General features: G+C 39.5%; 1 protein-coding gene across 12 annotated transcripts in view; it reads left to right on the top strand.

Moving 5' to 3' along the window:
- The window catches only part of QTMAN (queuosine-tRNA mannosyltransferase), a 186824-nt gene that overhangs the window by 5906 nt on the left and 153605 nt on the right, over window positions 1-27313 (top strand). For 5 of the 12 annotated variants that reach the window (XR_015698760.1, XM_087731592.1, XM_087731591.1 and 2 more), the window contains exons 2-4: window positions 1912-2000; window positions 4590-4710; window positions 21374-21562. The gene's annotated coding sequence lies outside the window, so the exon portion shown is untranslated. Of the gene's footprint in view, window positions 1-1889; window positions 2001-4589; window positions 4711-18377; window positions 18451-21373; window positions 21563-27313 lie in introns of those variants that run through there. The other 7 variants (XM_087731587.1, XM_087731585.1, XM_087731588.1 and 4 more) reach the window with 4 other exon arrangements.

Here is a 27313-nt window from a genome sequence, read left to right as displayed (position 1 = left end):
TTTATAAATATCTTGCCTGGTGCATGTAATTAAACAAGTGCTTTCTCAGAAGAACCATAATTTACCTCATTTTAAAAATTAAAATCTTCTAATTGAAGTACAGATCCTCATCTGATGCTCAGCATCATATTTCCTATATATCTTTCTACTTTGATATTTACTTTACATACAAATATTCCAGAAAAGAAAAATTCAACAAGCAGGTGGACATATTGCATCTTTTATACTCCGATTGTTTTCAAAGTTTGCACAGGGAATATTCTGCAGGATGACTTTGCAGAATAAGTAATCTAGCACTATTGTGTGAAATTCTGGGTTTTGTCATTTCCCAGTTGAAAGTGTTGCCGTTGTCTGTCTACTGGATTGTAGTTTAATGTAGTAAACTTCTGGGTATAACTTTGTGTGGTTTGAGGTAAATTCAAGTTCTCCAAATAAACAATAACATCTCCTTGTTGGCTTTAGAAAATAATTTCTTGTCCTGACCTTGCTTTAAGAAAACTTTAACAAGAACTGTATACTCTTGTTATCATTAAGTCAGTTTTCTTTTTGGTTCTAATTTAAATGTAAAGGCAGGATTTATGGAAATGACTGTAGGGTGGTGCTGGCCTAATTAGTCATTATTTCTGGCAAGGCATAAAAAATTGGTTGTTATTCTGCTTAAAACTAAGTGTGCTTTGTATCTAATCTGTAGGTCTTTTGTAAAACAAATGGTTGTGCTAGTAAGTGCAAAACACACATTTAAAGTTCTTATGATTTGGCATGCTATTCTGAAGAGTCATTTAGTTTTTTTGTTGATAGTTACATTTACTAAGGTGGGCTATCTCTCCTTAAAATGTATATTTATGTATATCCTTTAAAAAACAGTATATTTTTTAAAGGAATAGTAGTAGCTGAGCTGGAACTTGGAGCAGCAATTTTGGAATTGAATATGGCTTTTCTACTAGCGTCTATTCAGGGATTAAGTACAAAAACACTACAGTGCTTTGTGAAAGTACTAATACCTATTACACGTTTTTGCAAAGAGTTTTAGGATTATCCGTGTGATGTATTCACCGTTGGCCTGTGATGTCTCTTACGGTTCTTTTTTTTTTTTTTTTGTTGGCCTTATTGAGAGGAATGGCCAGTAATTGGTATTTCACCCAGAAGTGACCCAGGTAACTTATGGAATTCCACCACCTTCAGCAACCCTGTGCATGTGGAATGTCTTTCCTAATCAGGCTTAAGAGAGGGGGGCCTTCAACACAGTAAGGATTGAAAACCTGCCTTCTTAAAAAAAAAAAAAAATCAGCAGGGGCATGTGACAGGAATGCTCCTCCGTGCCTTTGCCCTCTCGTTGTTGGACCACAGCTTACGCTGCTCTTAATGACCACAGGACATCGCTAAAGCAGAAAGCCACTTTGCATGCTCCTCTTCATGAATCTGTTTCATGATTAAACTTTTAAAAGTCACAAGCCCCAACATGCAACTGCAGTTTCATGGTAGCTATGACATTATTTTACTATTCATGCTGTGAATTTCATTCTATAGTAAAATGAATATTATATTGGCCTTTTAAGTTGGTTGTCAGTGGAGAATAGGGAAGCTACGCTTACAGCGTCTGAGCGCAATCTTGGCGACAAGTAGGACCCTCTGGAAAGCTGTTACTGTTCGGGCAGAACTAATCATTCCATGTGAAATTATATAAGGAGAATTAGCTCTGACTCTACCTCATTTCCTTTCATACTGCTGTGAAAATAAGCTTGGAAACGTCAAACCTTCCCTCCTTATTTCTCTTAAGTACTTTATTATATACTTCTTTTTATTAAGGCTTATTTATTGTAGGTGCTAGAAACAAAGATAACTACCTGCATTTCTAGGTGCTAATGGGATGTGCATCCTCGCCCAATTTGCCGGTTTTGATTTCCTTCTCAGGACTGGGTTCCCGGGATCGGCTGCCGTTGCCTTCTCTGTACTTTGACTTTATTTCCCCGGTGGATCGTTCAGAGTACTTCATATTTAAGGTAGCATGCTTGATGTGATAGAAAATTGTCAATCACAGACTGCCTTGGCTATTTAGAAAAAAGAGATATCAAAAGCCTGCTTGGAGCTCTAAGGAGCAGTCAAGTCACCTGCTGATTTGCCTGGCAGGAGCCTAAACTCGTACAGCCTTTAGGTTTAGAAAAGAAAACACAGATCTCTGGAGGTCATCCACATTGCGCTAAGGCCCCGTACTGTGTGTGTGAGCGTACAGTGTTCATCATAAAGCCAGATAGATATGTACAGACGGTTTCTGACACGTTCATCTTACCAGGTCTTAAAAACAATCAGTGAAGATTTGTGTAACCCCTCCATAACTTAATCCATTGTTTAACTATCCCTAGAGGTAGCATCTTTCCTCTAACAGTATTCTAATTTTTTTTCCTAACAAATTCAGCTGCTTGTTTGTGGGGTTTTTTTGTTTGCTTGTTTGTTTTTCTTTTTCTGCAGTGGGTATTGCAGTAGTGGGATGTGAGCATCATTTTTGTAACTGCTGTTAACCTGTGCTGAAGCCTGTGCCCTCTTTACTCATCTTTTTTTTTTCCTGTATTCAGCAAGCCCATTTCCCTTTAACTTTCCCTAATTGCTTAGGTTTTCTTCTGAGCTTTTCTAGGTTTCCTACATCTGTGTATCCAGACCTGCACGTAATGTACAACCTTAGTCAGTCAGTATCAGTGATGAATAGAATAAATCTTGCCATCTTTTGCATATGATGCTCCTGTTAATGCAAATTCAAATTAATTTTTCACTTTTTGCATTCAATTCAGTATTAAAACCCTCGTTTCAGTTCTGCTGGTAATCACTTAGTCCTACTTTTTTCAATTCTGACGCTGCTTCCCACAATGCTTGCAACACTTCCCAGGTAACTACAAAATTTTGCAACTATATTGTTCATTATCCAAGTAATAAATGAAAACATTAAATAATCCTGCACTGAAAATGCTGTTTGCATTACAATGTGAGGGCTAAGAGGAAGAAGCTTATTATAGTCGAAGTCCTGCAAACCTGCGCCTTGATGCAGACCTGGCCTTTGGAGATGGCGTCGCAGAATGGCTGGGTTGTGCTCTGACCCCTTCATCCTCTTTGGGGCCGTTTGCTGGTCTTGCTTGGGTACGTGCGTGTCCTTTTTGTACTGGGGAGCCTGGAACTGGACAAATTATGCCAGACATCTTGTACCTGTAGGTGTTTAGGGAGGTGTATATAGGTGTATTATAGGTGTATAGGTATTTAGTGAGAGAAAAGAAAAAAAAAAACCTTGGAGAATGTTTACCTGGATCTGCATACCTGGGTCGGTGGTGGTTCAGTTCCTCGGGCTGGTGTGTAAAAAAACGCCTGTAATTAATGGGATAAATATCCATATGCATTTTTTTGTCTGAATAACTTGAGATGCATCCATATGCTAATGGTCATTCTTCATGGCTGCTAGATCAATGCTTCAAAAAAAAATATTTGATCAAACAGATCTCATTATTTGAAGTAAGTGTTTTGTGAATCGTGTAGACAAGACGGGAAGGGAAGAAAGGGTATCTTTACTTCAAACCCTTTTCTTTCATGCTATTTGCTTGGGACATAATCTGCAGGCGTTCTTCTGTTGTGTTAGTGTTTTAGTATACCTGATGTGATCAGAAACACTTTATCTTGTCCTCTGCATTGACGTTTCCAAAACCGAAGCAACTAAGAGATGCTGCTGGAGAGTCGGAAAGTAGCAAGGACTGTGGCTTACAGTTAAGGCAGATGTGATTGCAACATCTGTGCCTAGGAAAGCTGCAGTCTGATCTGCCTTCTCTCTTCAGGATTTCTGGGATTCTAGAAGCAGAAGTGGTACAGATAAGACATGTCCTTTGAGGTTTTGAAATGCTTCTGCTTAGATTGTAAAGCTCTTCCTTACTAGGCCCACAGGAAGCACATCTCCTATAGTGCAGCCAAATGGGTACCATTATTAAATACTTCTTCTCACACTCTCCAGTGATAACTCTTCTCTGTGGTGGCGTTATTTGGGAAGAAGAACCTCTATGGTTGCCTCTGTGTATTGACTAGCTGAGTATGTGGCCTCACCGCATAACTGTGCATGGTAATTCCTGACTTGGAAGCTGTGATGGGATCCAAAGAAGAGTTTATAGAGGGTTTTTCACCTTTTTTCCTTTAATTGAACTCTCCAGTACTAAAACTTGGTAATTCTAACTTGCAATCTTCATTAGAACAGAGTCTAGAATAATAGGAAGAAAACCGCCAAGCCTTGCCACCAGACAAATTAAAAATCTTTTTTTTTTTCATGATTCTCCCCTTTGCCAGCTGTGTTTTGCAAAATGGGTCTTTGCCCTTGGTTTATTCTCAGTGCAGTAACCACATTGGTTTCTGGGTGACATAAAATTCTGCATATTCCTCTCAGGGTTATTAAGAAAAACTGCCCTTTTCTGTCATCTCTGAGCGGTGGTCGTATGTCTGCTTTCTGATCTCAAGACTCTTCTGCTTATGTTGGGGCTCCCTGCTTGCTGTACTTTGCCTCTGCTGTTGTGTCCTGCTCTCGAAGGCTGTGTCAGGTGAGATGTGCTTGCTTTTCTTTCCCCTTCCAGGGGAGGTCCTCTGGCCTGTTGTGCAGCCTGTGGGAAGAGGGACGCCGGTGGCCTTCCTCTGCTCCAGCTGTAACCTTTTTGAAAGGACTTCACTTAACAGAGTGCGCGGCAGGCAAACCAGGTATGCTCTGTGAGAGTTCCACAGCAAACACATACTTCAGAAATGGAAAGATACACTGCTGTAAGTTCATGAATATGTTCTGCAGAAGAAACAGCCTCTAAGTAATATATTAAAAGAGGAACTGGATGAAACACAAAGGCAACCTCCAAATTGGAAAGCAGGTGTTTTGCATTATTTCCTTCATGCTTAGTTTTTATGTTGGTGTCAACATAACAATACATGACAAATGAATATGCTTTTCTCTCAGTGATGTTTAAAATTTGATTACCTGAATATTTATGTTGTGCAGTATTTGGAAATATCTGAAGAGTTTTATTCTTCACTGGATTATACATTGAGTAATTTTGGAAGTTGGAACAGTATGTTTCACTGTAGACTATCCTAAAACAAATTCTTAATCGTTTTGGATGTATTAATATTACATTTAAAAATGTAAACTTTGAAAATGTAGTTATTAAATTCTGTTCAAGCTGTGAACTCTTGTTCTGTTTTCCAGCATTAATTAATGCAAGTTTGAAATCTCAGTTTCATTTAAAGGTAGAGCTTTTTATTTGTATGTAGCTGTTGAAATAAATTACCAGTAGAAGAAAACATTCTACTAATAAACGAGGGATGCCTGGAGTTGGCTCTGCTAACTGAGACAATTTAATTCATCCATCATCAGGGATGATGTTTCTTAGCAACACAAAGTATTTTCACCCAGGGCACTTTCACGAACTTTCACATTTTTCTTCAAATACAGCCTTGGTAGTATTTTATATGACCTGAAGTTGGTCCATCTGTCCTGAAGCTCCCAATACTTTTCCATTCCCTCCAATGATCAAATGATCTGATATATGTTTTTTCAGCTTAATACACAAGTTGGCTAGAGAATCATTTCGCATGTCAGATTTTCCAAAGGGTTCTGGGAAATTATTTGTTGCTCTGTATAGCAGAGCTAAAAGTTATTGAAAATGTGTTATAGTTTCATAATAAAACAGATACGAAAAATATTGGCTTGGGAGCTAACTAAATGCTTTCTGATAGCCGTAGCCTCGAGGGGGATACTTGGATCATTTGTAATAAAGGGATATCTTTGATATCTTTTGGTGAATTGACTAGTATTCTGTTTAGATCATAATTTATGAAAAAACTGGCTTGATACACAATGTTACATGATCAAATTGTTTGGGTGTAAAAATTGCCTTAATGTATGGCCAGGATTTTCAATGTTTATTCTTTTAATGTGGTCTATGAAATCAGAAGCAGCTGTTGATACATTAAGGCTCTACCTTTATTTCTTGCTTTCCGTTTTTTAACGTGTGAAGCTGATTTGATCAGCGTAGTTACAGCCTGGAGTTGCTGCAGAGATTTGGCTTGCTTAAGAAACCTCTTCAGGTATATAACAAGTGTTATTCAATATTGAGAGCAAACATCTTCTGAATGCAATGTATTATTTTGCTTTGAGAAATAATATATTTTTTGAATTTTTGGTAAACTGCTCTGAAAACTTCTGTAATTCTGTTATGTGAATAGTGATTAAGCCTCTGCTTGTATCTTGCTTTGAGAGGAGAAGTTTTAGTGGTTGTAGGATGAAAGCTTCTCTATCAGCAGTGCGTAGTGATAAGTGTTTGAAAATATTGTGATGAGTTAACTGTTACTCAGCTTATTTCACAAAGAAGGTGTACAGAAACCATTTTAAATAGTGGGAAAGCAAATTACAGAAATACTGGTTCGATTCTTCCTCGTAGTTCAAAAAAATCCTGTGCTGCAGCTCATGTCACCGTAGCTTTATTTTACTGCCTTTTCATAAGTCTTTGTACATATGGGTATATGCAAAAAATGAGTTGGAAGAATTAGTGGGATGCTGTTATAGAAAGGTTTTATTGATGGTGTTTTAGACTGTATGTGGTGTTAACGCATGAAGGGGTACTGAGGGAGTCCTGAGAGTTGCCAGCAAAGTTTGTGCTTGTCATTTAACTGGATGCTTTTCTGTAAGGATGGCATCTCGCAAGTGAACTCGCAAGTGATTCCTGTGTGATTTCAAGCTAAATGGGTTTCTAGTTGGTGTTTCTAGTTCCGGGACACTTAATTGCACATCCAAGCTTGGACATCTTGTTTAAGATCGTCTTTGTTGCAGTGTAGGCGTTTCATACCCTGCTGTTAGTGTCCAGCATCTTGCAAGGTCCCCGGCTGTTTCCTAGAGTCCTTTGAAGAATCACCGAAGTTGGAAGCTGCTTCTGTTATCCCACAGCAAACAGCATCTGAAGAAAGAAGGAGAGAAACTAAATCTTAGCAAAGCGCCTTGCTAGCAACTGGGGCTTTAGTCTTTAAAGCATCAAGTGTCAGGTCTTTGAAAACAGCAGCAGTCACTTAACGTCTGATGTTGCCTTACCTGTAGGTTTGAGCCACGGCAGCTTGCAGAAAGGTCAGGGCTCCGTCTGCTCCCCCTCCTGCAAAACTTTGTTGCATGTGGCGACAGACCATCTATGTTTTCACCTCTGCCTTAGCATCCTGGGATCATCTGGGAAGCTCCAGAATCAGTCATAGGCTCTCCTTGCCCCTTCAGGTGCTGTATAGAAAATTCATTGCTCGTAAGAGTAGGCAGAGTCTGCAGTTGTGATGGCTCCTCTAGGTAGTTGCAGAGTCAGGGACATTTGCTGAAGGCTGGTGTTCACACTGCGATAAAATAATGTACCTACGGTCACGTTGTAGACCTGTATTTGCATCTCAGCATACGGTATTTTGTTCTGTAATGCTATGTGTGTAAAGACTGACTGTAAAGCCGGTAATGTATTTTTCAGAAAGTCAAATTTAAAAGATTTTTAAATGTTGAAATCTCTTCATAATTGAGACTTTCTTTTTCCAACTGCAAAACCAGTGTCTAAATTTACAGAACTTAGACTGCCACAGGCAAGTATGCACGACTTAATAAGAAACCAAACCTCCCAAATACTCTTCAGAAATCAGTCTAAAGTTCCTGTTTCTAACTTGTTCAAGACACTGGATCTTAAAGCCATGTAGTGCATGTTGGCAATATCTAGTCTCAGATATAAGAACAGTTTAATTTTGGGGAAGGCTTTGTTTGGGGTAGAGAAATGAAGAATGCCATAGGATTCACAAGCAAAATACAGCGCTCTGCTGTGAAGTACTGGAAGTGATGCTGGTGGAGATGCATCAGTCTAAGATGGAGAAGAGAATGGAGGGCTTCTAATAATTTCCTCTTACTTGGGCCCTTTTTTTTTATATAGGAGAATGGTTACTTTGGATAGGTAAATGATAAGAAAACATCACCTGAGTGCTGTGCTAAAGACAAAATTCACTACTAAGTCTTACTTTTAAACTACAGCCTCTCCAGCCCAACAGAAGCAGCTGCTGTGGTCCTTCTCTTACCCCTGCTCCCTTTTTTCAGCCGGGGCTTCTGCTTGTATTCTATACAATTTCCTGTGGTGAGTTATAAAGATAGGAAGAACTGATGAAAATTATCTTTTTGAAGGTAGTAAAAGGTGTGGACTAAGTCTAATAAATAGATAGGGATAATTTGTAACAAGGAACACACAGTAGTGTCAGAACTGTTGTAAATTTTCAAAAACTACTTTTCATCTTCATCCATCCATGATTTAAATAAAGAACATTCACTTTATGGCCTGCAGCACAATACAAGTTGTACTTTGCTAGCTTTTGGTTAAAGAGATGAACATATTATTTGAATTTTAGGAAAGACAATTTGAAAACTTACTATATTTAGGATTTAATCTTGAAGTTATAAGAATAACTAGTGTTTTTTGCTGTTGCTGCATCTTTTGATGTTCATGTGCAAAGAATGACGTGATCAGAGTTGTCACTGGGAACATTTAGTTTTTCATGCAAAGTATTTTTGGGCAGCTCTTATTTGGAAGAACATGGGACGGAATAGAAGAGAACTAGTCTTAAGAAATTACCATTTATGTTAAAAGGTCACAAATTATAATTGTTTGGATGTTATTTCTGCAGCTAGTCTCTGCAAAAATGGAAAATGTGAGCGCAAACCGGTAAGGCTAAAGCATTTCTCAAGGTGGTAGTTTGGCTTTGGGGCTCTCATCATTTAACAGAGCCGTGTCCTTTCGGAGACTCAGGATCTAAATGATTTTATTCTAAGTAGGACTTGGACACATTTATGAATGAGAAGTCAAATGTCTCGCTGTACATATAGTCTTTCTGTTACGTGTTGTGTTTGTGTGTAACTCATACTGTGTGAGAGCTTGCATGGAAGCAAATGGAAATGGTTCCATTCAGTCTGTCTCTAGTACACAAAGCTATTTTGTGTTGTCAATAAAAATCATAAATCCTCTACGTTACTGAGCTTTATTTCCAGCCAAGGAGTAGTACATGAAAGTGTTATGGGATCTTTAATTGCTATATATTTTTAAGTCTCCATTTTGAGTGTGTGTCTCTCTCTCTGGCCCCGACTCATAGGAAGATCTAGTGAAACGTGCTCTTCCAAGCAGATCATTCTGATGAACAGGTTACGGGCAATAATGGATATGGGAGAGGTCGAATCTGAGATGTTAATGATGTTTTGACACAGTAGCGTGTGCTGCGCTATTGAGGAGGAGGAGGACCCTACTTCTGATGAGGTCCTTCCATTGTACCTTCTTAGTATGGAATGAAAGCCTGTCCAACAGAAATGTTTTACGGTGTTTCAGACCTTAGCTGGTAGTCTCCGAGATCGGAAAAGTAACTGGGTCCTTAAATCCCAGTCATTCAAGAGACGTGGAGAGAAAACACCCTTCACAACTCACTCTCACAAGATTGTAAGATAAAATTTTGAGTTGTAGCAGTCGTCCTCTGTGGCTGCCTACTGATAACGTGGTTTTTCTTCTTGCCCTCTTGGCTGTAGCTGTGTCTGTCTTTTCCAAGTGTTGCATTGCGTATAAGGTCAGGGGGTCAAAGTTTTTATATTTTCAGTTTGCTAGTCTGAGCCTTCAATCCCAACCTCCCTCCCCCAAGCTTTTAATACCCTAATAACTACTTTTCCACGTACACTTTTATGGAACTTGATTACAGTTTTTCATAACCTCTGCTTTCATCGATTAACTATCTCCAGCCAGGGAAGTCAAGCTTTGATCGAGTGATATCTTTGTACTAACAAAATACGAAGACGCTTATTTCCATGTTAACGTGCTTTCCAAACTCTGGAAGTTCCCTGTATTTGCTTGACAAAATGTTTTTGTCTGTACTCTTTAATGATACTGTTATGCTTGTGTCCCCTAGCCCCTGAATTTCTTTCTTGAGAAACTCCTCCTATTCTTTATTTTGAGAGTTGGCAGGTATTACGTCCTATGCAAAGGAAGTAATTTTATTCGTACACAGTCTCAAAATGTAAAAAGACGACATTGGGCTGTTTGCCATGAGTTTTACTTAAATGGGTTTTGATTGAGGGAAAAAATTTGATTATCTTCAGATCATTCAAGAATTTAAGTAAAAATACTATCCTTTGGTACCTTTTGCAAGCTCTGTGTCAACTTTTAAAGCCTGTTGGTATTTCAGTCTTTTGTTCTTATTTTTTTTATTTGCAGGGGCTTCTGTAGACTTTGGAACTTGCAAGCCTGGGCCAGGCTTGCTTTTACGGTGCCTGGCAGTGTAGCATCAGGTAGCATAACATGACTTGACTGGTCTGATTCAAGATGATTGCAACCCACACATCCTTCCCACAAATAACATAATTTTTTTTTATCTGTCAGTATTGCTATTTTGTAATGAGGACTGATACAACTAACTAATCAGTCCTTTTCTATATGTAAGGAATGTTTGAAGTAAGGGTGATGTGGTAGGCTGTTGCCTAGGTTGGCATAGACCGAACCCTAGAGTGAACACGTTTTAGAGCATTGTGTGGAAACTGCATAGGCTTAGATGCTGCAATATGAGTTTTTGGACTAGATTTTATATTCTAGAAGAGAATTAACAGTCTTCAGAAGACTGTCTCTCTCAATGGGACAGCGAGCATAACTGTGGCTGGTGGTAAAAATAAACAACACTTCCCAGTTAGGCAGCTGGCACTCTGCACCTACATTTTCCCATCCATACAGTGTGGTTTAGTGTTTTGTTGTTTTTTGTTTTGTTTTGGGGTTTTTTGCATTCAGGGCAGGCTACAGCAAAGCTTGTTTGATGAATTGCAGTTTGTCTCATGAGCATGATACTTTGAGAATAAGAACAACAACTGAACATTGGGTGGCTTCTTTCTGATTCAATAAGCAAGCCTTCCGTTATAAATTAGTTTCAGAAACAAGTTTTTGGGGGTGTGTGTGTATATACATAAAAAAGTATAGAGCATCCTGAAATAGGTACAATGGAATCCCAGTTATACGAACAAAAAGCAAGAATCTAAGTAGTTCTGTATTCAGTGTTAATGATCTGTATTTCATCTGAAAGGTTGACCTTTTCAGGGCCTTTTCTTCTGAAGTAAAGAATAGGCTGATCTGTTTCTCCCACAGCTGGAAGGGCAGGGGGAGATTTGGTTGATCTTATTTTTTTCAGCGAGACTATCACAGGGAATGATAGGGCCAGTTGCTGAGATTGCAAAGGACTGTGTGACCCCAGGCATCTTTAACTATGTGTGAATACTGATTCTGTTTAATGCAAAAAAAAAAAAAAAAAAAAGCCTAAGTTTAGACCAAACACTGATTCAGGTCAGGAAGAATAGGATCCTTCCCACTGACTTAAAATGGATACGCGAGACTTTCATATGATGGTTCATATAAATCAAAGTGAATGAGCATTAGCTTACACATTCATCATTATGATTATCACTTGAACTGCTTAGCATGTGTAACCTGGTAAACATTTGCCAGCATGGTATTTAACTGTAAAGACAATATTATACACGTTATATGCTGAATTTTATTTAAGTTATTGTGGTGGTCTAAAGCTCTGCAACTTGAAGAGTTTGAGACAGATAGATGATCAAGAGCGTTCTGCATGGGGAATCTGGGGGGTGGGGTTTTTTTTATATCTGGGGATCTAGTTACCTGTATATAAAGCATGCTTTTTATGGCAATAAGAGTCTATTTAAAATTCTATTTTTAATCCAATATAAATCTGTTTAAAATATGTTATGATAGACATTTAAATGCTTTCTTGTGGACAAAAGCATTCTGCCCACCCAATTGTGTAACTTCAGCTTAAGCCAATTTTCTGTTTCCAGCCTCTTAATTGTTCTGTAATCTGTGGAGTACAAAGAATTAAACGTGTCCAGTCTTAAACGTTTGGTTAATCTCATTATAGTCAGGGAGATGGTTTGCAGTTTCGGTCTTGGGATGTGGGGCTGGGACTTCGGCATGTTCACAATTGTTTGAAAGGTTGAATGCTGTTGAGCCTGTTGCCTCTGCTAGCAAGACTTTCCCAAATAAAGCCTCAAGAATGTTTTACAGCATCCAAAGAAGAGACTGAGGCATTGTCTTTTAAGCATTTAAAATAAGTTTAAGATCCATTGAAGGGGTATGTTTGGTTTGTTGGGCAGTGGTTGCTCTTCAGAACTGAAATATCTAGAGAAATACGATGATTTGAGGTATGGTCAAGGGTTCAGTAGAGCTGCTGCAGGAAAAGTGAAGCATTGGAAGGAGGTTGAAAACACTGTGTGTTTTTGTGGATCAGCTCTCCTCCCTTTGCCTATCGCAGCTCCTGAACGGGTGAAAAGATCTGAGAGTGTGTGTATGTGGAGAGGAGGTATGGACTGTGGTACGGTACGAGTGTACGTTTGTACGCGAGGCTGGTGTCTGGCGGGACGGCGATTCTCCCCGGGGTGATGACGTTAACGTTACCTGCCCTCGAGAGAAGGGGCTGCAGGTCTGTCGGGGTCCCAAGTGAAGTACCCCACCTGAAAGACTGATGCTGGGATATACGGTCAAATAGATCTCACTTCATTTTACCCGTCTTTTATGCATAGGTAGTTCTAGGAAGGCCTGCTAAATATGGAATTACTGTTTTTGTTCCATTTGTGTTTTAAATTAGACCAGTCGCTAGTTTTGTTATCAGATTCTAATGCATCTTATACAGCCATTCCTGCTGCTTGTCGTCCTCTGCTCTCCCTGCTTTTGCATTACTGTGGGCTCTGGATCTGCGTTTGATTTAAAGTCAATAAAAATCTCTATCGGAGCTTCTGTTAGTGTTGAAAGTCTCTAATCACTTATGGTATTTTTTTGGCATACGAGCTTAGGAAAGCTGATCCTAAATGTGGCTGTGATTCTTGAGGGGGGGAAAAAAATCCACATATTTTCATTGTTAGTGGAAACCATAAATGAGAACTTCAAAGAGGAACACGAGGGGCATCCTCCGTAGGTTGTCCGTAGTGTATTTGGTCAAGAAAAACAGTTTAAGGAATGTGACATGTGGTTCTTGATGCAGAAAAAAGCTTCCGTATGCCTAATACATTGGAAAACATTTGCTCAAGAGCACGTCTTCCTTGTGCAAAATTTGCTCCTGTGGTATTATGAAGGTCAGTATCCACCTAGGTTATCTCATACATACTGAATGCGATGCCTGAGGTCAGCTTTGGCTTGTAAATGCAACTTTAAGGAATGTTTTGTCGGTCCTGTTAAAAAGCATCTATACAAGTTGTTTGTTTGGAAACTTATTTACTTCTGCTCTTCCTGGACTTGTCTTCAGTTCCTGATTAAAAAATAACAGTTGTAAACGAAACATTGTGTCCTGCTCAACAAGTAAAGTTTGTGGAAATAATCCTTGTGTTTGTACATAAACTCATTGACCGATTCTCTTTTAAGTGAATTGGCATTAATTTTAAGGTAAACGTTTTCTGTTCTGGATGTTTAGGCAGACTTTTCTGTTTTTTACTAAACTTTGGTGTGGAAAAAAAGTGTTGTCAATGTTTGAGAAGAATGACTACGCTGTATTGTTAATTGAGGAGTGTTAGTGTGAGTCTGTGATTCAGGGAGGGATTATCAAAATGTCGTCTCATAAAAATCAGATAAGCTCAGCTTCTGGGTCAAGTGGGCAAGTTCACGTGTCCCTGTAGTTCTTTGAATGTCCTGGCTTGAATCTTTACTACCAAAAAGATCTCTGCACTTCATCGTGTGTTGGCATGTTCACCGAGAATCAGCATTCCTCTTCTGTATTATTTCTTGACAGCTTTTTCGTTAATCCTTCAAAAGTACTGGACTGCTTAATGGAGTCGGAATAAAAATGATGCATTTTCAGAAAGTCTTCTGGTGTGTTATGTTTGATTAGTGCTTAAGTGAAACACGGAAAGCAATTAACTGATTTTGATTCTAGTCGCTTCTCAGGTTAGGTCTCGGCAATAGGTGGACGGATAATGTACTCCGTACATGAGGTGCGAAGCGGCTGGAGAGCCGCACAAGCTGGTGCTGTGCAGAGCCAAGTCAGGTTTGGCCTGGCTTTATTTTAGCTTGCGTGCGCTGCCTTGTTAACGCAGGGCAGCCTGGCAAGGCTAACGCTGAGCTGCAGCTAATCGGGTCTGAATTGGTCCTGTAGAAAATGGCTCAGATGTTTGTTTTCTACCTGTACTTCTGTATCCGTTTTGTTGCTTGAGTTGTCTGTCATCAGGGCTGTCCTGTTCTGCTCTAGGTGATGAAGACTCGGTCTCTTTTTGCTGCTCACCTTGGAGCGCAGCTTTGTGATGCTAAGCCTCATTTGATGAATCTTACTATTGCGGGTTTTGCAAGTGGAAGGGTCTTTAGCTCAGCGCTGTAGTTTGAGGAGGGGGTGATTGTTCTGGAGCTGGTTGGAGGCTCGCGCTGAGACTGACACCCAAAGGAGCATCGCGAGGAGGTGAGCACCCAGCTAGCGGCAAACTCCTACGGCTTCTGCCCACCCCATCGCCCAGCGGACAGCTTCATTGCATGGCACCTCGTTGTTCGTCGGGGTGAAGGAGAAAGGAGGCGGGTTATTTGGGATGCCACTTCTCATCTTTGGCGTTTCTTTAAACAGTTTAACTCTTGGTGGCTACTATGTTCAAATTTATACGTTCAGCTCAGTTTTGCTATCAGCTGTAATTTTCTCGATGCCTTAATAAAGGCGTGTGGGCGATTACTGCTGAAGTATTGCTTGGCTGTCCTGGAACGAAGGTGTGTTTTCATGCTTAAACTTCTAAAATTATCAGTTCATAGCAGTGAGCCACGTGCCATCAAGTGCCACAATTTTGCTCATAAATAGGACGAGAGAGCATTTCAACACAAATTTTTTACTGATTATCTTTAAGGATTCTGTCCAAAAGTTAAAGCTTACACTTTGTGATGTTGCACAGATAATGACGACTTAACTAGTGTTTCTTGTGTCATATTATTTCAAAATTAGATTTGTTGTAGGTATATTATGATAGGCAGTGTTGCAACTCAGAATGACTGTTCCCTTGAAGTGAACGTCTGCTGAAGATGTCGAGAATGATCTGTGGTGCAACTGAGCTGGCTGTAATTAATTGTTTATTGAAAGAAATCTGTTCTATCTGTTCTGCGAGCAATGGAAAAAGAGAGCAAGCCGTCAGAAGCAAAGGTGTAGCTGCCTCTACTTTTTCTGGTAACGAATCCTCAACTCCTGAAAAGCCAATCTTGGCAGGTAGTAGATACCAAGGATGGAGAGCTGGGGGACACGTAGTCTCAACTTTAAGATGTTTCCCCAAAGTTCTCTTTGCCTGCTCTGAAATCATTAGATGAATGCTAGGGCTAAGAGACATTCAATGAATTCAGCAACCTGTAAGTTGTGTTCAAGCTGTTTTACAGGGTTTCTAATGCTCTGTTTGAGGGTGAGGTTGCTGTTGTTTTTTTTTTTCTTAAAATTGTATGAGCATTTCATATAGTGATGTTCCTGTCATGCTTTTGGCCATGAATCAGCAAAGCATTTATGTGCGTGCTTTAATTGAAGCGTGGAGTTGTCTCGCTGTGCAAATGTTGAAGTCAGTGAGACTATTAATTAAAATTAAGTATCTGCATAAGTGCTTTTTCTAAAAATAAGCTGCTTCATAACAGCTTTGGGCCATATTTAGGGAGGAGGGGCTTATTTTTTTCAAACTTTGAAAATAGGTATATAATTCTTTCTGGATTGTATGATGATAAAACGTAGCAGCAATGCCAGAGGGCAGAATGTTCATGGGATGGAGTGTGAACTTTCTGCCTTGTGAGATGCCCCCTAAGCTGCTGTTTATTTATTTTTAAATAGAGAATGAAATTACTATTGTTTTTGTATTGTGCAGAAGGTGGTGTCAGGGAAAACTTCAGGAAAAGGTGCTGCTTAAGCTACCTCCGTAGTGGAAGCGCACAAGTTGTAGGCAACAGTCGGTTCATCACCTTCCTTCCTGAGTGCCTGGTTACAACTCCGTTCTTCTTCCACCGAGGAAAACCTTGTATCGTTTAGTTAAAGTCAGTGCTTCTCGGTGTGAGCCGCCTTAGCTAGTTGTGGTGTGCGTCGTTTGTGTGTTCTATCTGTAGTTGAAGGCATTATAAGTATTTCAAGGGAATACTGTGGTTTTTTCCCTCTACATATTAGACAATTTACTATACACACTTATGGTACAACTTAGTTTACAAAATTATCTGGTTTATTAATTCTCACGGCACCTTGGTGAAATAGTGTACTTTTATCTCCTAAGTCTAGCTCTTTACCAGACTCACTTTATCATGCTAGCCTGTTACCTTTTTTCAGATTTATTTCAAAAACAGACTGCTTTTTACAAGCCCCAGTATTCCCTACCTGCGGCAAACCAATAAGTTAATAGAGGAGGGAAGAAATCCCTGGGAACACAGAAAAGAGGAACGTGTATCAAGCTGCTTGTCCTGTCAGATTTCTGATTGCACCTCTTCTGTCTCTTCTTGCAGCGCTGATTTTTAAGGTCTTTCAGACCTGCCTTTTTGCAGGTATGTATATAAAGCACTGACCACATTCTTACGCAGGAAGTGATAAGAAACGCTACTGCACGCGATGCGAGCTGGGAAGAAGCATCGGTTGCCCGAGGTCGTGCAGATACTTGAAGTCAGATGCAGAATTAGAGCACAGGTGTTTTCTGACCAGATGATACCTCCGAGGTGCTTCGGCGCGTGGTGCGTTGATATCCCCACGCCGTCGGTTTTTTTACTGCTGCAGTTTTTAGTCTTTATCATTGTCATTTATCGTTTATACCTTTATTAGTAGCAGAAACTGAGACTCACACTTGCATGTGAATATGGTTCAGACCTTGCTGAAAATCACATGGTTGCTTCTAAAAATTGGACTCAGAAGTTCCTATTTGAAGTCATTAATTAGTATTGCCGGGGGAGGGAGTTGCATTTGTTTAGTATTGGTGCTAAAAGTTTCTGTAAAGCATTGTCAAGGGAGCACAAAGCAAAATTTACATTGTTTGGGGAGAAATACCAATGTTGCCATCTTTACTACGAGCATGTCAGTCGCTCTTTATTGCTTTTTAAATTTGATTTCATTGTAGTGTGGCGAGCTTTTCAATAAACATAGTGGTTTCATTTATATAACACTAGAATTATTGTTAATGCACAGTTTCATACTGCGAATTACGTATGTAATATTGTGTCCAGTGGGATCCTGTATCACAAAATTTGCATAGTTATAGTGCTAGTGACATCGTATCTCATACAAAGAACCTAGGGACCTGATACAATATCAGTAAAACTGTCTCATAGGTATGATTCAAACAGTTTTATTAGCAACATATGGGGTATGAAGGAGCCACAGAGGGTAGTTTTGAGTGTAAGGGTGCTGGCCTATCTTTTTCAGCCTGTAATTATATCAGTCCTCTTCTATGGCATTATTTGTTGCTGCTCTGGGATTGCTGAAAAATAACTACTAATATGGTGACACAAAGGATCAGAATAAATTATAATTGTTGACTTTACAAGAAATTCATTGGCAAAAAGGCTTACTATCCTAAGCTCGGATGTCATTTCTGGTTCAGCTTCAGAGCTAAGCCAGATATACGAAATAATATCTTTTTGAAAGTCTTAGGGTTTTCTGGCAACCTTATCCTGTTGTATCGGATGTTTTTGTGATCTGACAGGTACAAGGAAGAAACTTCTTTTGGCTGCATTTTAGTTTTTAATCTTAAAGTAGGAGAATGCATTTTGTTTCCTTGATACTAGGCTATTGAACTCTTGTTCCCCAAGTGGAACACATTATAATTAGTTATCTTCAAAAAAAGAGTTCATCATTTAAACGTTTTGACAGTAAAACCTAGCAAAAACATAACTAGAAGATTGTAGTGGTGCTCTTGTACTGTTTAAAATCATGATATATTAAAAAAAAATTATTTCTACATGTGGTAAAAAAATGATAAAAGTTTGGAGGTTTAAGGTTTCAGCATTCTACTAATTGCTTATTGAAAAGCCATAGCGTATACATAGCTATTAGAGAAAAGTGCTATATGATTGCTTCCCTGATAACTTTTAAAAATGCTTGTGTTTTTAAAAATGCTGGGCTGAGCAATGTCTCTTTGCGGAACAGCTTGCGTAGGGATTAGGACAGTTACATAGGCTTTACTCAAAATTATTTTAGAATTCTTTTATTCTGCATTGAGGTTCAGCACGGAAGAACTAGAGCCTGAGGGACAGAACTGGTGAAGATTAGCAGGAGATCTGTGAGGATGGGTCATCTGGGCAGATGTGCCTCCGCAGTGCTGCTTCACTGATGTGGAAGCATCTTCTAATCCATTTTTCCCCATTCCATTTCTGCTGTTTCAGTGTGGATCTATTCTACACTTCTAGAAATTTGATCTGGAACGGATTCTGGCAATTGTTCATATCTTGTTTTCAGGTAGGATGGAACTCATCTGAACCATTCCTGACTTAAATATGCATGAAAAATAATTAGTAGCATTCTATGAACTTTGTAGGGAATGTAATTTGGAATTTTAATTGCTCAACTTCTTTCTTACGGTTCAAGCTCTCAATTGAAAGTGGCACTTCAGTTGAAGATATATTAAAATTCTAGTATTCGCTTGCAACACCTCCCAGAGCTCTGTGTTACCTGCTAAGATTTTTCAAGTGTATACTCTACAAGCCATCAGTGAAAATACTGAAGCGTACTAGACTGAGGACAGATTCCTGCCCGTTTCCAATGTTCTTCCATTCTCATAGCAACCCACTGGTACTTATTCCCCCAGTGCAGTTTTGCATCCTGTGATGTTCCTGCATCTGCGTATAACCTAGATCATATTTCCTCTTTCTTGTTTTCTAAAATGTTGTGTGAAAAAAAAAAACCTCACTGAAGTCAAGATCCATTTCTTGTCAAAGGGGAAAATTAAGATTAGTTTGATGTGACTCCCCCGCCCCGCCAAATCTTGACTGGCCAGTCCTCTAGGTGTGTACAAATAGATTGTTTAATCGCTTGTTTTGGTAACCTGTTGGCATGGAAGTAAGGATTGCTTGTCTGTAATTCTCATTTCTCCATTTTCTTCTCTTTTGGATTAAGTTTTGTTTGTGGTAGCACTTCATGTCTTTGGGAGCTTTTCTGACTTGCATGAGCTTTAAAAGATCCTTGCAGGTGATTCAGGAGCTATTTCAACTAGTTCCCTTAGTATTCAATAGTAAAAGACCTCAGGTTTTGCCAGTTTGAATTTGTTTTGAAAAATATCCTTTCATCCTATTTCTACTTTCTCTCTTCAAAAGCTTGGATTGGAAACTGACAAATTCATTACTGTTGAGAATCTTAAGTTCTTCTGTGAAGACTGCAGTAAAAAAGTATTCAACCTTGTCATTTTGAGAAATAAGTAGAAACATGTAATCTAACTTACAATCGGGAAGCAGACAGATAGCAACTTTAGGTGCATAAACATCACAATCTTCTGATCTTTGTATCTAATGCAGCTCGTCCTCTGGCTCCCAGGCAACCATCTGCAGGGTGAAATGGTCATTTGCAGTGTGTCTCATAGTCGGCTCTTTCTCTTAGATGTCATTAAGCATAAACTTGTACTGTTCTAATGTATTTTTTTGCCTTTTTAATGTAATTTTGCTTTTTACACACTTTATTATAGTGTTTTCTCCTTTCCCATATCGCTTTTTGTTTGGAGTAGAAAGTTCACACCCACTTTGCTAAAGATGGTAAAAGAGTGATTTCTAAAATTAACTATTAAATGAAAAAAAATATAAACAGATCTGGACATCACTTCATATGGACTTCAGAACTGTCTCAGGAGCCTCTAGAACCACTCATGTTAATTGTTGCATATCTTGTAAATGTGTTTATTTCAAAGTACTGGAAGGCTTCCAAAAAGTTTCTAAATTTAAAAGGGCAAAAAGGATGTCACTGTGGATTTAGCCCAGGACAAAATAAAGTAGAGGTTAACTTGGACTTCCGTCAGTGAAGGCTTAAAAGCTAAAAAAAAAAAAAAAACCAAAACCATAATTAGTGCCAGTCACTATGGTTTCATGATAGAAGGCTTTGTGAGACAAAGCTGATGTATTTTTTTTAATAGGATTGTGTGTCTGGCCTATATTACTATATTAAACTAATTTCTTTTAAAGCATTAAATCTTTGCAACACAATGTTTTGATATAAAAACTTGGATTACATGTAGCTGAGACACAGAAAAGATTAAAAATGTCCTGTTGCTGAAAGCGTAACTTTTAGTGGGATGAGAAAGACCTAAATCTAGTGGGTCTCCAATGTGTTTGTGGCCCAGTTACACTTAATCAGCAGGTTTGGTGATTTCATTTTTGCTGCTTTATTTTTCAGATGATGCAAAGAATACTGGAGAAATATATCCACTGTTAGTCATGTAGTTCTGTCATCAAAATACAGTAAAACTGTAGTTGGTACAGAAAACTTAGGTTGGGAAACCCCATTTTGAGAATAGGGGCATGATACGAGGAGAGGCAGGGAGAGCTGGGACAGTTTAGCTGTGAGATGAGTAAGCTCAGGGGCACAAACTGAAGTACAGGAAATTCCATTTAAACACAGGAAGAAATTTTTCACTGTGAATGGTCAAACATTGGAGCAAGTTGACCGGAGAGGCTGTGGAGTCTCCGTCTATGGAGATACTCAGAAGTCTACGTGATCCTGGGGAACCTGCTGTACTTGACCCTGGTTTGAGCAGAGGGTTTGGACTAGACAGTCCTGGAGGTCTCCTCCAACCTCATCCATCCCCTGGTTCTGTGACTTGGGGGAGGGCTTGGAGGTATGATTATCTGTGGTGACTATAATGCCATGGCAAAAGGGCTCGTGCAGTCTTTGCATATACAAAAGAGACCATGAAGTAGACAAATGGGTAAAACGTTGACATTAACTTACACAGCACAGCAAGGTTGCAATTAATGTATTATCTCGAATTCTGGCGGGGTAGGGTATTTTCCTGACATGCTTAGAATGATAATGGTGGCCACCTATTGTAGAGAGGACCTGTAACGGCAGGTCAGGTTGATACGGTCTTGGGGGAGAGGAGGCAAGGCTCACCTGGCTCCTCCACTACAGGATTTGATCAAGTGTGAAGTGAACAAACCTACCTCCTTTTGATGATCAATGGACATAGGTGATTGTGGACTCTCCTGTCTTCTCCCTTTACTTCAAGTGTAGTCTTCTTTTGCAGACATTACTAGACTAATGAAAGCATTTGGGATAAATATTTGGGTGATGTAGTATTGGGTAGTATTTTGATGAAGCTTCTTAGCCTAAAACAGTTGGGAAGTAAGACCAGATGAGCTCATATCCTTTTTTCTTTTCTCTCCTCAACTCTATTCAGATTTAAGAATGCTATTACAATTGGGAAAACTGCACTTTGTCATCTGTCCATTGGACTGAAGCAGATAGACTGGATGGGAAAAAGTACTGCTCACCACCGAGATCCATAGACAAGATTCCCAAACTGCTTTGTGGAAGACATCTGAAGCAGCACAGCCTGGTATTTTACTGCTCCCAGTTTTGGATGCAGGTAATAATACTTCTGATAAATATGATGTGTTTCTTAGATGAAAAAGGGAAAGTGTGTAGTTCCCTATTTGACAGGCAGAAAATACTGGAGTTAAGTGGGTCATGGCCCATAATTCAATGTCGAGCTGGGGTCCTGGGCTCCCTGCTCTAGCAGTACGTTGTCTCTCCTTGTGGGTCACTGGGTCCATGCAGAGTATCATCAATTCCAGAGCAAATTCATTAGTTGGACTTCATCCTACACTTTGTGAGGTGATACTCTTAATTGTTTGTGAAGGTGCTACCTTTAAGAAGATCATTGATGGATCAAGTTAAACAACTTTTCTTTTTTCTCCATGTGATGCTTGTTAGAGCAGACAGCAGGGACTACAATAAGGACTTCAGCGTGCGCAGTCTGGGGACTACCTTTCTTCATTTGTCTTGGTTGTGTGGTGGCACTAACTGGCCCTGTAAAGAAAAGGAGACTTGCCTTTTGTGCCCAGCTCGATGCATACAGAGTTCTTGGTGTTTAGAAGATGTCTACTAGTGATTTTTGCTGTGCTTGCCCCTAAAATGATGATAGAGTTCACACCGTGCTTCCAGTGTATGGTGAGTCTGACAAGGTTACAGGTTTTGGGAATCAGAGGAATTTTTCCTTCAAGGCAAGATTAGCAACATGCTTGCTGACTTCTTTTTCTCCTCCTTAATCAAAACCTGGATTCACATGGTTGGAACAGAGGTGGGAAATGTTAAGATCATGAATGAGGTATGTCTGTTAACAATTGTGCTGTACTTGTAATTCAGGTAGGTCGGTTTCATATGGCTGTACACGAGCGATAGACCTGAGAGACAGCTGGAGCCTGGCGAAATAGTAAGAGATGACCAAAAATGTTTGACCATACAGATACGTATTCCCTATTTACCACCCAGCCTCATCCCCCCGCCCCCAACCAATCAAAATATGTGGAATTCCACTGTTCAAACTGACGGTAGTCAACAGCGAATTGAGACTGTATTTTAGGCTGGTGGTGGGGAAAATTAGTTTTCCTCACAGTGACAATTAAAAAATTTGGTTGTATCTTCAAGTGTCAAAGACATTTGTGCATTATAAACAAAATGAAAATCTGATCACTTTTTTGAGAATGTTGAATGTAGTGGACATAGCAGTCATTATTTTAAGGGAGGGCCCCCTGTTCCCCAACCTCCAACACATTTAAACCAGCTGGGATTGCCTCTCTTTAGGGAAGGCTTCCTGCTCCTCTGCATGTAAAACTGGTCTGAGCCTGGGCCCCGTAAGGAAACAAGCCAGTGTGACAGGGTATGTCAGTGCTGTTCCTTCTTTCCCCTGTCTTTTCCAGTAACTTCGGAGCTCATCAGGCAACTTGTACTAAACTTGACAGAAGAGTGACAAGCTTAAAGGTTTTAAGCTCCTATGTGTTAAATTAAAATAAGTGGTCAAGTAATGAAAAGAATATTACAGGCTGCAGTGTAAGCTCTTAGGAGACAGCAGAGAATTCAAGTGTTTCTTAGATTGTGTTGCTTATATTGGCACATATTTCTTCTAGTGTCCTAATTGATTTGTATATTCGACTCTGAGGCATCAGAACTGTGCTAGCACTGTACTTGTGTGTCATAGCAGCATTATCTGGAGGTCTCCATAGCATGGAGATTGTTTGAACTTTTACAGTCTGGTTATTCTGTTGAAGCTTTTATTGGCTTGTTTGATGCTTGTGACACTTTTCCTCCCTGATTTTGCCATTTCCTTACAGTAGTTATTTTTGTTCTTAGCATCGAGGTTTTTCAGGGAATTTTTATTTTTAAATTCCAGAAAGTATCTTGTTAAGAAGCTCTTTTTCGGTTCCATTTTATTGTAAGATGTGGGCTTTTCCCTATCGTTCTTCACTCTATCTTTTTAATAATAATAATAAAGGAATATTATAAAACTATCAGTTGAGTAGTCAGGAGTCTTTAAAGAGGAAGTAACTTGTATAAAGAATAACTTTTTTGTGTATTAAAATTTTGTGGGGTACGATCAATTAATGGTGTGTCATTCTCAATGTAAGGTAGGAACGACTTGCCTAACTTGGTTGTTTTCAGTGGCAGCTAGTGAGATAGCAAAGCCAAATAAGAAAAAGTTTTTGACAAAGTAGAGTTTTGGAAAGCCTAATTCTTAAGTAGTGTGTTTTCCTTTAAGTATTTCTAAAGAAAAGCTTTCATGTGTTACAGTATCTGCAATTTGTAGGTGGTATTACTGTCCACGGTGGCTGGAGAAGGTATAATGCCCATAGCTTGGGCGTGTAGGTGCATCTCTTCCAGGCAGATGATATACATGAGATTGACGAAAGGGGTTGAAGACATAAATCATAACTTACTACAGCAAATAACAGACTTCTAGTTATTCACGTGAAATCAAATGCTAAAGACTATGTATGTTTAACTTATGAATTCATTTATGATTAATGTTCTAATTATTTGTCTGTGTCCTAAATTCTGCCATGTCTCAAATTTAATTAAATTTGAGATACAGGAGTAAACAACAAACTCCAGGCTGTTCCCTTCTTCCACAAATTGCTTACAACCACCATGATGCTTTCTCAATGGGGGGTTTTGTCAGACACTGAAGACCTGTAATGCCTCTTGCACAGCCGAGCAGGGCCCACAGTAGCCTCGTGAGTTGGGCAGAGATGAAAGTCACGTAAACTTAAAGCAATGTGATCTTCGAGTGTGTATCAGCAGGTGGGAGAGGACAGGTAGCACGGCCCCTGTTCAGAGCTGGGGAGAAGCAGCCTCACGTAGGAAGAGCAGCGTCTCTCTCGCCTCCGATGCAGTCCCCAAGTGAGTGAACTTGATGAGATGGGGGGGGAAAAAAAAGAAATGCTAGTTCACACAAGTATTACATGTTGTGTATTTTTTACCATAAACTGTAAAAATTGTGTATCTCATGAAGACAGAACTATGATTGACATTATACAGGATTAGACTCAAAAGCTTCCAAGAGCCTTTGCTGAACTGCCATTTTCAGAAACAATTTAGACATTTAGGTAGCCAAGTCTCATTGTAACTTCATGAGATTTTTCAGCTTCTCCTTTTGAAACTGGGGCTCCAAATTATTTATGTATTTTTTTCTAAAATACCTTCATCATGCTTAACTTCATACGGCGTAGAGCATAGGGCAGGGAAATACACTGAAATACGACTAGCATGTGCAGAGCTATAGCGCGTCCAAGGGCGATGGGTGTTTATTGGGGTGAGTGGAGATTAAGTGGAGACCACCAGTGGCACTCTCACAGGTGACCAACTTCCAGTTTCTCATTTATTTGCATCAGGCGTATGCTGGGTAGGTAAGCACAACCTGTCCATCTGTAACTCGTTTCAAGCTTCAGTGTGCAGTTAAGTGGCTCCATAAAAGTTAGTGATTTCCACATGTAGGCTTTGATATGCAAGTGTCATCGTTAAGTGTAAAAGAAAATTCAGGGTGTGTCTCAGCTGTTGGCTCCTTTGCTGCACTGTGGTGCTAGTAAAAATGCAAGACAGCATGCAGGTTGCAGAATTACAAAGGTGACAACTGTATTCTTGGCTATGCAGGTCTAGAAGGATGAGCGATTCCAAGAACCATCTTCTCCTGTGGACTTCTCTCAACTCTCTCTCCCCTACGTGGTTTGCAGGCACAGGGGCAAGCCCTTCCCACTGCACTTTCTGAGCATTCAGCTTGTCCCCTGTCCCCTCCGGAAAAGTGGTGGGATGAAATGGGAGTGCTGATGACCGGCTGGATTGTGGGGTGCATCTGTGCCCTGTATCCGATGCGTTTTTATTGTTTGAAGGCAATTCCTTCTGACTCCATGCATTTTTCTTGTGTGGTCATTTGTCCTTTTCACAAAGGACATGCAACGATGTTTTAAATTGAATGCCTTTCATTTTTAATAAGGCCACTTTTCACAAGTAAAAGCCTAATAGAAGCCTAGCTGATGAAGTAAGAAATTTTGAAATTATTAGAGGCTTATAAATGATAAAGATTAATTTAAACCCAGGAAAAATTCCGAAGTCTTCCATTGTTCTTTTAGGACGTTATTGCTAGAACCTTTTTTTTTTTTTCTGAATTATGAAAAGGTAGCACTTTAAAATCTGAGGGATGTGACTTAGTGCGAAGCAAAACATTATCCTGTGTTCAAATGGTACCAGCAACGAGTACAGACGGTTTTGAATCTTGTGGTTGCTGCCGTGAAGGTGCTTCAGAGACTGAAACTAGAACCCCTTCTAGCACTTCCATCTGCATACCTGTAATTCACATCATCTTTAGAAAGGACTTTACCACAGGCTTGCAAAGCGCGGATTGAAAGTGTGCGCAGCAAATGTCATGCTGCGCTTTGGCCTGGAAGTGGCTGAGGCGTGGGGGAAGATTGCTGCATTTTTTCAGAGAGGTGTAGCATGGGCTTTTCCCATGCAGAAGAAGAGGCAAGTGTAGAATTTGAATTGGTGCATTGTATGTACTCACATGTTTATATATAGGCTGATATGTTCTTTTTCTGTTTGGTTTTTTTTGGTTTTTTGTGTGTGTGTTTTTTTCCCTGACAACTTGAATTTGAATATTCTCTACTGGAAATTTCACAGGATTCTGGTAAACAGTTAATAATTATTTCTAGGTGATTTCCAGTATGTAATCTCATTAAGTCACTGTTTCAGCATACTTTGTAACAGTATTTTCTGGGTTTTTTTTGTTTTGTTTTTTTTAATGAGACAAACCAGGGCTAGTTACTCAGATGTTTGCTAGGAAACAACATCTGCAGAGGTGCTGGCTAGAACCTGCAAGTGTGCTGCCAATTCATCTGAGCCGACGTGCTTGGTAGGACCCCGGTGTGGCCAGAATAGCTTTTGCAGAAATAAATCATAAAGTACCAATTTTCTGTCTTGTTTTGTATTTTTTGTTGTTGTTTGTTTGTGTTGTTTTGTTGTTGGTTTTGTTTTTTAATTTTTCATGAATAATATGTTCATATAGCAGGACAATTCTAAGCATGTTTTAGATGTGTATGGGGCACAGTTACAAACAATTTAAAAATCTCACTTAGGATGAGCTCAAAGTATTCCAAATGTGAACTTTTATATAAATACACACACACACACATCTCTTCACTTAAGGGATATTTAACTTTTACTGGTTTAGAGACCCTGTAACAGATAGGGGTGCAGATCTGTAGGAAGCAATATTCTCACTGAGATCAGGGTCAGGCTTGTTTTGCTTTTTTGTTCATGAAGCAGCAGCTGAAAATGAAAGCCTACAACTTACAACAGCGGCTTGCTTTCTTGCAGCAAATATCCATGTTTTAATGAGGTCAAAGGACTCACGAGGTAGCTTTCCAGGTACCATGCACTTACCCAAATTACTGAATAACCCATCAATATCATTTATTTACGTGATGAGAGTGAAAAACTGAAGTAGTGTCATTCTTGAGCGTGGACATATGTGGCCTGCGCAGAACTCTTGATCCTGGCTAACCTGGGGCATAAAGGTTTTGAAACAAAACCTGGCTTTGCAGTGTGATAGCTTTGAAGCATTGAACGCGCTTGTAGGCCATCTCAGCTCAGGATGGAAACTAAAACCCCTCCCTGCACCTAGGAGGGAAGCCTAAAGAGGAAATAATGGCTTAAAATATGCTTTTATCTCCTGTACTGAAAGAAGATAAAGGTTTTTTTAAGCTTTTTATGCAGAAAAGCTGCATTTTGTGTCATGTTATGATGTTTTTGGCAATTTAATTACCGTCTTAAAAATGCATAAGTGACT

This window comes from Nipponia nippon, unplaced genomic scaffold (genome assembly GCF_047370975.1).
Source record: "Nipponia nippon isolate SJK-2023a ecotype South Korea unplaced genomic scaffold, ASM4737097v1 scaffold_5, whole genome shotgun sequence".
Taxonomy (NCBI): Eukaryota; Metazoa; Chordata; class Aves; order Pelecaniformes; family Threskiornithidae; genus Nipponia; species Nipponia nippon.
Note: the sequence above shows the minus strand (reverse complement) of the source record. Positions and strands in the feature narration are given on the sequence as shown.